The following is a 7,906-nucleotide window of genomic DNA, read 5'->3' on the forward strand; positions in this document are numbered from 1 at the left end:
AAACATTTGCTTATTACACTGACATTTTGATGGGTTTTACAGTCTATGTAAGTAATATGGAAGATATAAATAAGTCACTAAATTTTCATTTTTCTTCAGAGTATGAAATATTATGTTCAAAGGGAAACTTTATACATGAACTATGTTTTTACAATTTTTTTCTTCCTGACAATCAAATGTCATTTCTTATCACCAAAACCAGAATTAATGTAAATGGTTTTAACTACTTTCTAAGTTAACTTTTTATTGGTGTCCTTGTTTGTTATTTCAACAGGTATCATGAAACAAATTCAGTTTAATTTTAATTTATTACTATTACTTTTATTATCTGTGTGCATTGTGTATTTGTGTATGTGTGAGTGCATGTGTATGTGCGTGTGAGATGTGTGTGATGTGTGTGAGTACAAGGCATCAGTTCCATGGAATGCATGTGAAAGACAGAGGCCAATCCTTGGAAATTCATTCTCTCTTTCCACCATGACATTCACATGGTCAAACCCAATGATTGTACTTACTGTACCATCCCAATGACCTGAAATCCAATTAATCTTAACTATCTTTTACTGAGTAGCTCTGAAATCCAGTATGTTAACTTTTAAAAATAGAAGCAGTATAAACTCATTATGTTCACTTTTTCTTTCTTACCACATCTTTAAAATGCCGTCCATTTGATTGCAGTAATACTAAACACAAATAATTTTTTTCATTTCTTTAGTTACTAAGTTATTGAATGACAGTAATGTTACCATTTCAACATGTGATTGCAACTAAGTGCTAATTTCAAAGAAATTCAGTATGTTAGTTACCATTTCAATATAACAACATTACAATTATTAATTACTGACTTTATGCACTTTGTTTCTTACTGTCTTTTGGATATACAGTACGGCATTTCTGTTTATGGTACATCACATTTTGGAATGACCAAATATTTAGGACTCAGTATACAGGTTTGGTTAAGATAAAGCACAACAAATGAAGCAACTATAGCGGAAAAGCAGCAGCAAGAAACTCAACCAGAATCATGTATACCAGGATGGAGATGGAGATTTGCAGTAAGACAGAACAACCAGGTGTGGAGGAAAGTATCTGAAGGAAGAACAGCTGTGTCATGCCATGGATCCTAAATGTCTCCCAAGCTAATATGATAGAAGGTGGTCTCAAGATGATGGCTCCATGGCAGGTGGGTGAAAATTTTGAATAGGTTACTTCAAGAATGGCTCCAGGGCAGGTGGTAGAAACTTTAGAGCAGGCTGTACAGAGACTCAGGCTCCTGCTCTCTCTGCTTCCTGGCCTCATGAATTGGAAGGATCTCCCTCGGCCACAAGCTCTTTACCATGTTCTTCTGCCTTGCTGAAGTTCCAAACCAGTGCAACTAAATAATCATGGTGAAACGTCTAAAGCAGAGAAACAAAGTTCTCTTCCTTACTAGTCTATTATGTCAGGCATTTTGCAAGATGACAGAAGGCAAACATCAAGCAGATGTTTGAGAAAGCCTCCAAGATGGTAACATTGAATCCATGAATTCTGTTGACAAGAGTCAACATCATAGAGTTCACTTTACTTTGAACAGACCATGTAACAAGAACAAGGAAGATAAATCGGGCCCAAGAGTGTAAAACAACTTTCTTCTATGCACTAATGAATGGTGGAGGAATAGATAAACCACAGAAACATTCAGCCTCTGAGTGGCTTGAGACAGGGACCTTATCTTGTTTGTCTGTTCATTCTTGCTGCCTACAATAATATCACAAACCGATCCTTGGTAAATGAGTATGAAATAAAGAAAAACTGAGCCACTCAATGGGTAATGGGCACAGATTCTTTTTCTCACTATTAAATCCAGATGCTTTCCTATAAGCAACTGAAAACATCTTAATAGAGAAGCTTAATACAACTCAGGGGATAAAAGCATCAGTTTCAATAACTACCTGCCCTCCAAAAACATATCCAGGAAAGGTTAGAGTGCCATGTCTGGTGTCAAGTACCCAGAAGTAGATCTCAGGACAAGGGGTATAATTTATTATGACCTGCTGATCCATATCATGGTAGTTGGTACAAAAAATAATGATGACAATGGACAAAATACCCTCAGGAACTCTTAACTCTTCCATTCTCTTGTTAGGGTTAATCTTAATAGGTCAGTTACATATCTATATTTCCTGACAAAATTTCCTACAATATATAAGTCTTACATATGGAGTCCATCGACCTCAAGAAAGAACACTGGGTGCTTAAATAGCAGATATCAGTGTTGAAAATTGGTTGAACTGTGAAATTCACTCTGAAAAGGTGATCCAGTTCATGTCACTCTGCTGTGCTGCTTGTAGCATCATCTTCAATTGCACATGCACATCGGCAAGCTTCTGTCAATCTAAACTGCCCTGGAAATACTATCATTCATAGCAATGTACATGGATATGGTAAATCACATATTTCAGCTCCATCAGTGGTATTAAGTTTTGCAGGATTCTCATGAGCATGGACATTGTAATGGGGTTAGAAGCAAAACTAAGCACACAGAGGTAGAAACAGTGGCTTAGGGCTGGAGTAAGAGAAGCTATTGTAGAATCTGTTATAAGACAATGATTTATCTTAGATGCTGCAGGGTAACAGAGACATTTTCCATAAGGGTTTGGAAAGGCTCATAATCTTCCCAAGATATTGGATTGTTACTGAGATTCAGCAGCTTGAGGTGGGAGGCCTGAGGACATTGGGACAGAAATCTGAAGTCTCTGTAAGAGAGCTCACAGAATGGCAGATGTAAGAATTCCAAACCAGGTGGGAGGACTCTGGAGTGAGAAAACAGAAAAGTATTTTTGAAGAATGAGGAATTGATGGTGGGAACTGTATCTAAGAACCTAGAACAAATTTCTTTGTATATACAGGAGCTAACAGTGTATGCTTTAAAATCATTTAATAAGTTTGTGGCTTTGAGAAAGATGCTTTTCCACTCTTAGACACAGATTTTTAATCTTCAGAACATGTACAATATATTATTATGCTCAGTTCTGAGAAATAATGAGTGAAAAAAATATCCTAGTTGGTACTTATAATTCACGTGGAACTAATTCTACTATTTGGTGGAATGGAGTCAGGGATAACAGCCAAGTGAATGAATGTCCCTAAATGACAATCTCTAGATTCTCGACCTGATCCTTAAGCATAACACATGAACAAAAATGATCTGGCATTATGAATTATGGGGTTCATTTATGAGTACATATGTCAGTACTACAGCATAAAATCTTTACCTTCTTCTACCTCAAGGCTTCCAGATCATCTCTAGATACCTGGAGAAAGTCTATGTTTTTTCATTAATATATCTGTCCTATATTGTGTGAATGTAGTTGGCTAAATAAAGAAACAGTTACAACTTACTTTTGCAACCCTCCCTTTTACCTCCTTATAAATAAAGTGCTCTACTGGACAGTTTCAAACTTCCTGTAGTGCTACTGCTGAGGAGAACGGCACAAGAGATTCCAGAGAGCCTCAGGAACGCCATAGACTAGTTCCTTTCTTGTCTTAACAACAGCATGTGCAGAAAACCAGGCACCTCCCCTCAAACTCTCACTTGAGCAATTTGTGTAGACGACTTGTGAGGCAGAAGAAAGACAAGCCGAGCTCCTGAAGGCTGCCCATTTGCTCAAGTTGGGTGAGGAAATTTTTGAACATTTTCCCATTCAAAGATCTAAGGGTGATTTTAGACAGACTAAGACTGTCCAGGTAGACCATCTGAGACAAGAGGATTGTAATATCACTGAGAGAAGCCTGACCAACTGCCAGGTGATCAATACATAACAGATCCAGAAGTTTGAGGGTATTTTTATAGTCAGACAGTTTATCAATTTGCAAATCTCGACAGCAGAGGTGCAAGCACCCTGAGCTCTGTTCAACTTTACTCAGAAGCAAAGACAAATATTCCCTTGCTCTCAAGGTGCCATCGAGGGATAGGTCCACTAGTAATTCAGTGGGATATCTGGACAACTCCACCTCAGACACTAAATTTACAGTGCTATGTTGGCCTTCTCTTTGGGAGTAAGAACAAGACTGAAAACAGAAAGGAAATTTTGTCCTGGTTTGAAAACATGTGGTCCTGCAATCAGGATCCTGCCTCAAATCCAGGATCTTCAGTTTGGAGCCTCTGTGGGGAAAAGAGGAGATAGCAAATATGAGAGGTAGCATATTTTAATCCAACAGAAATAATGATAACAAGGACAAAACTCTTGTGCTCCATTTCATATAATAACTACTAACAAGACTTTCTTATGCAAATACAGCATTTCCAGTATTACTTCTGTCCTGTATTCTCTATTAATGCTCACCCATTTCAGTGCTTCTATCTTGTAAGTAATAGAATCATCATGGAAACAATCAATAGTATCTTCACACACATCTGTTACAAAATTAAAACCCTCTATAACACACACGATTCTTTTAAGTAACCTCAACTGAGAAGGTGAAAAGAGATTAAGATCCAGAGGGGATGGAGGACACCAAGAAAACAAGGCCCTTTAAATCAACATGATCCACACACATATGAACTCACAGAGATTGAGGCAACATGAACAAGGCCTTCATGGGTCTGCACCAGGTGGGGCCCTGGAGCTGAAAGAAGTGGACATATGCCCCTATCCATAACACAGAACCTATCTCCAATTGATAACCACTTGCAAATGAAAATTTAATTTCTTCTAATGGAGTCTCACCAGCGGAAACAAACTACTCTTATGGGTAGGCTGCATGCCCAGCAGTAGATGGTCAACAAACCCAATGACATCTTTGGAGGCTCCTTGTCTCAATGTTATATCAGGGATTTTTTTAAGAAAAAAAGATCTTATGTTTTATTTTTATTTAATTTTATTAATATATTTATTTATTTTTCTTTTTACCCTCAGGTCTTTTGTGTGGTTTCCATTTTTGTGTGTTTATGGGATTCCTGACTGCGAATTAGTGTGTCTCTGCTTCTGTATCTGTTCCTCATGCCTTTTCTTGGGCTCCTTTCTTTCTATTTGTTTTTGTCCTATTCTGATACATTAGTTTTTGTTCTATCTTTTTTTATTTTATTTTATTTTTATCCCTTAGAAGCTTGTTTGTTTTCTAATAAGACAGAATGGGAGTGGATTCATATGGGAAAGGAAGTGGGGAGAAACTAGGAGAAATAAAGGGAGGGGAAACCATAATCAGAGTACATGAGAAAATATATATTTTTAATAAAAGGAGGAAAAAATTAAAAACAACAAAACGTCAACAGTTGGACCAAACACCTCCCATCCACTGTCAGCATTCACCATTAACTACCTCTGCTATATCTTTTTCCTCTACTGCCACAGGTTGAAGAATAACCTCTTGGTGTCTCACCATGTCACTAAGATACAGGTTCTTACCGAGGAGCAGAGTTTAGGGCAGGAAGGACCTGAAGACTATCAACCATGGCTTTTAAGAGTTCACTGTGTGTTTCTTTTTCTTTCTTTCTTTCTTTTTTCTTTTTCTTTCTTTTTTTTTTTTTTTTTTTTTTTTGGTTTTTCAAGACAGGGTTTCTCTGTGTAGCTTTGCGCCTTTCCTGGGACTCACTTGGTAGCCCAGGCTGGCCTCGAACTCACAGAGATCCACCTGGCTCTGCTTCCCGAGTGCTGGGATTAAAGGCGTGTGCCACCACCGCCCGGCTTCATTGTGTGTTTCATGTATTCTTAATGTTCTGATGTGGAGACAGAAAAAGGGCCAAATCTTCACGATTGCTGTCAGTATCTTCTTATGTCCATCCCAGAAGGCAGTGGTAAATCTTGGAATCTCCTTGAGTGATTGGATTATTATAGGCTCATTACTGAGTAGACTCTGCATAGCAAGGTCTAACAGTGTGTTTGGGTCCTTGTGGTCTATCTTCATGAATCTGCATCAGGGTGAGAAACACTTGGCAGTTCTGACCCAGTGCTAGCAATGTAGAAAACTGTGTATAGACTAAATATATGGTGAGTCAGATAATGTCTTATAGAGATTTCTACTACAGGCACAGGCAAGATATCAATCTGTTTATATAAATATATATATATATATATGAGTATATATAATGTACATATGTTAAAATGACATTTGAAATCAGTTAGAAGTCAATATTATGTAGCTACCTACCTGCTAATATTTCCTCTGCAAAGAATACAAAACCAACAAGGAGAAGTATCTTCATTTTTATGGAAATGGAAAATACTAAGCCATAAAAAATAATTGTAAGTAAAAGAATGAAACCCCAGCATATCACCATAACCATACTTTCTGGCAGGTGAGAAGAGAGGTTAAAAATTTAAAAGATACACATAAAAGGTGATGATTTGGGGCTTCCAGTTGATCTAAAACAACAGGCAGAAAGATTATACCTGAAATAAACCCAAATTAAGAATATTATGTCTTTAAGGTCAAGGAAGGGACACATTTTATGAAATAGACTAAAAAAACGTTAGATTTAAATCCTCATGTTGTCTCTCACACATGAAAATTTAAAAAGTGTTCATCTGAAAATGAAATAGTGACTCTGAAGGTCAGGGAAGGTTGCCAATTTGGGTCCTGAAAGTGAAAAAAGAATAGCTGGATATAAGGCTATATGTAGGTATGAAAAGATGAGAGTGAATTCTATTAAAATGTATGAGTGTTAACAAAGAAATACCTGGCATCAAATAGGCCTATGATGCTTCCGAACTGCAGTCTTTGAAACACAAAGTTCCTGGGGAAGTGTAAAATGGAGGAGGATCAGATAATCACTGCCAGGCACTTTGGAAAATGTGGACAAATAAACAAAGGAAGGAAATTAAGAATCTGGAAAAAGAGAAGAAACAATGAATTGGTACACACAAACAAAAACACAGAAATAGTTAAAAAGAAAAGATTGGAGTGACAGCAAACAGCACAATTAAAATAGATATCTTATAAAACAACGTAACAACAAACTGTAACACAAATCTTAAAAGGTCTTATTAAATCAAAAACCCAGAACCAGATATTGGGGTGAAAAGTGGAGAGATCAGGAAAGCAGAAAGAAGCCAGCCACGTTCTTACCTGCTTGGAGATCCTCTGCCAAAGAGATCTACTTCCTGTCTACCCATGTCTACATGCCTTTCTGTTCTGCCATCTCATTTCCTCTCTGCCCAGCTACATCACTTCCTCTTCCAGCCCAGCTCTGTCACTTCCTGTCTGTACAGAGCTTCAGACCTTCATGGTTATTGCTGGTATTAAAGGCGTGTGCCACCATGCATGGCTCTGTTCCCAGTGTGGCCTTGAACTCACAGAGATCCGGTGGATCTCTGCCTCCTGAATGCTAGGATTAAAGGCATGTGCTATCATTGCCTGACTTCTATGTTTAACATAGTGGCTGGCTTTTTCCTCTGTTCCTCAGATAAGCTTTATTGAGGGACACAGATAAAATATCACCACATCAAACAAATATGCAAAATTAAGAAAAATTCCAAGAACAAACATTAAAATTACAAGTAAATATTTCTGTTTATTACCTACCTAGTCTATGATGCTGTATACAGCAGCCCGTACAAACTAGACACTGTTCTTCAATAGAATAACTTGCTGACTGAGATAAAAATCATCAAAGTCAAATGCAAAGAATTGCATTTACTTGAAGATTCTTAGAATTGTAATCCCATGATACACAATACCTAAAAAGTCCTGAGAATATATCCTGAGCTTTAAAAAAAAATAGGTTCTTTTTTTTTTTTAATTTATTTTACAACACCATTCAGTTCAACATAATGGCCACAGATTCCCCTGTTCTCCCCCTCTCGTCCCCCTCCCCCTCCCCCCAGCCCACCCCCCATTCCCACCTCCTCCAGATCAAGGTCTCCCCCGAGGACCAGGGTCGACCTGGTGAACTCAGTCCAGGCAGGTCCATTCCCCCCCTCCCAGA

The 7,906-nt window shown here is 37.8% G+C and overlaps 1 pseudogene; it reads right to left on the reverse strand.

Annotated features, from left to right (window-relative positions):
• Nucleotides 1-2,279: 2,279 nt before the first annotated feature.
• LOC102907792 (melanoma antigen preferentially expressed in tumors-like) lies at nucleotides 2,280-5,886 on the reverse strand (annotated as a pseudogene).
• Nucleotides 5,887-7,906: the final 2,020 nt, after the last annotated feature.

This window comes from Peromyscus maniculatus, chromosome X, assembly GCF_049852395.1.
Source record: "Peromyscus maniculatus bairdii isolate BWxNUB_F1_BW_parent chromosome X, HU_Pman_BW_mat_3.1, whole genome shotgun sequence".
Lineage (NCBI taxonomy): Eukaryota > Metazoa > Chordata > Mammalia > Rodentia > Cricetidae > Peromyscus > Peromyscus maniculatus.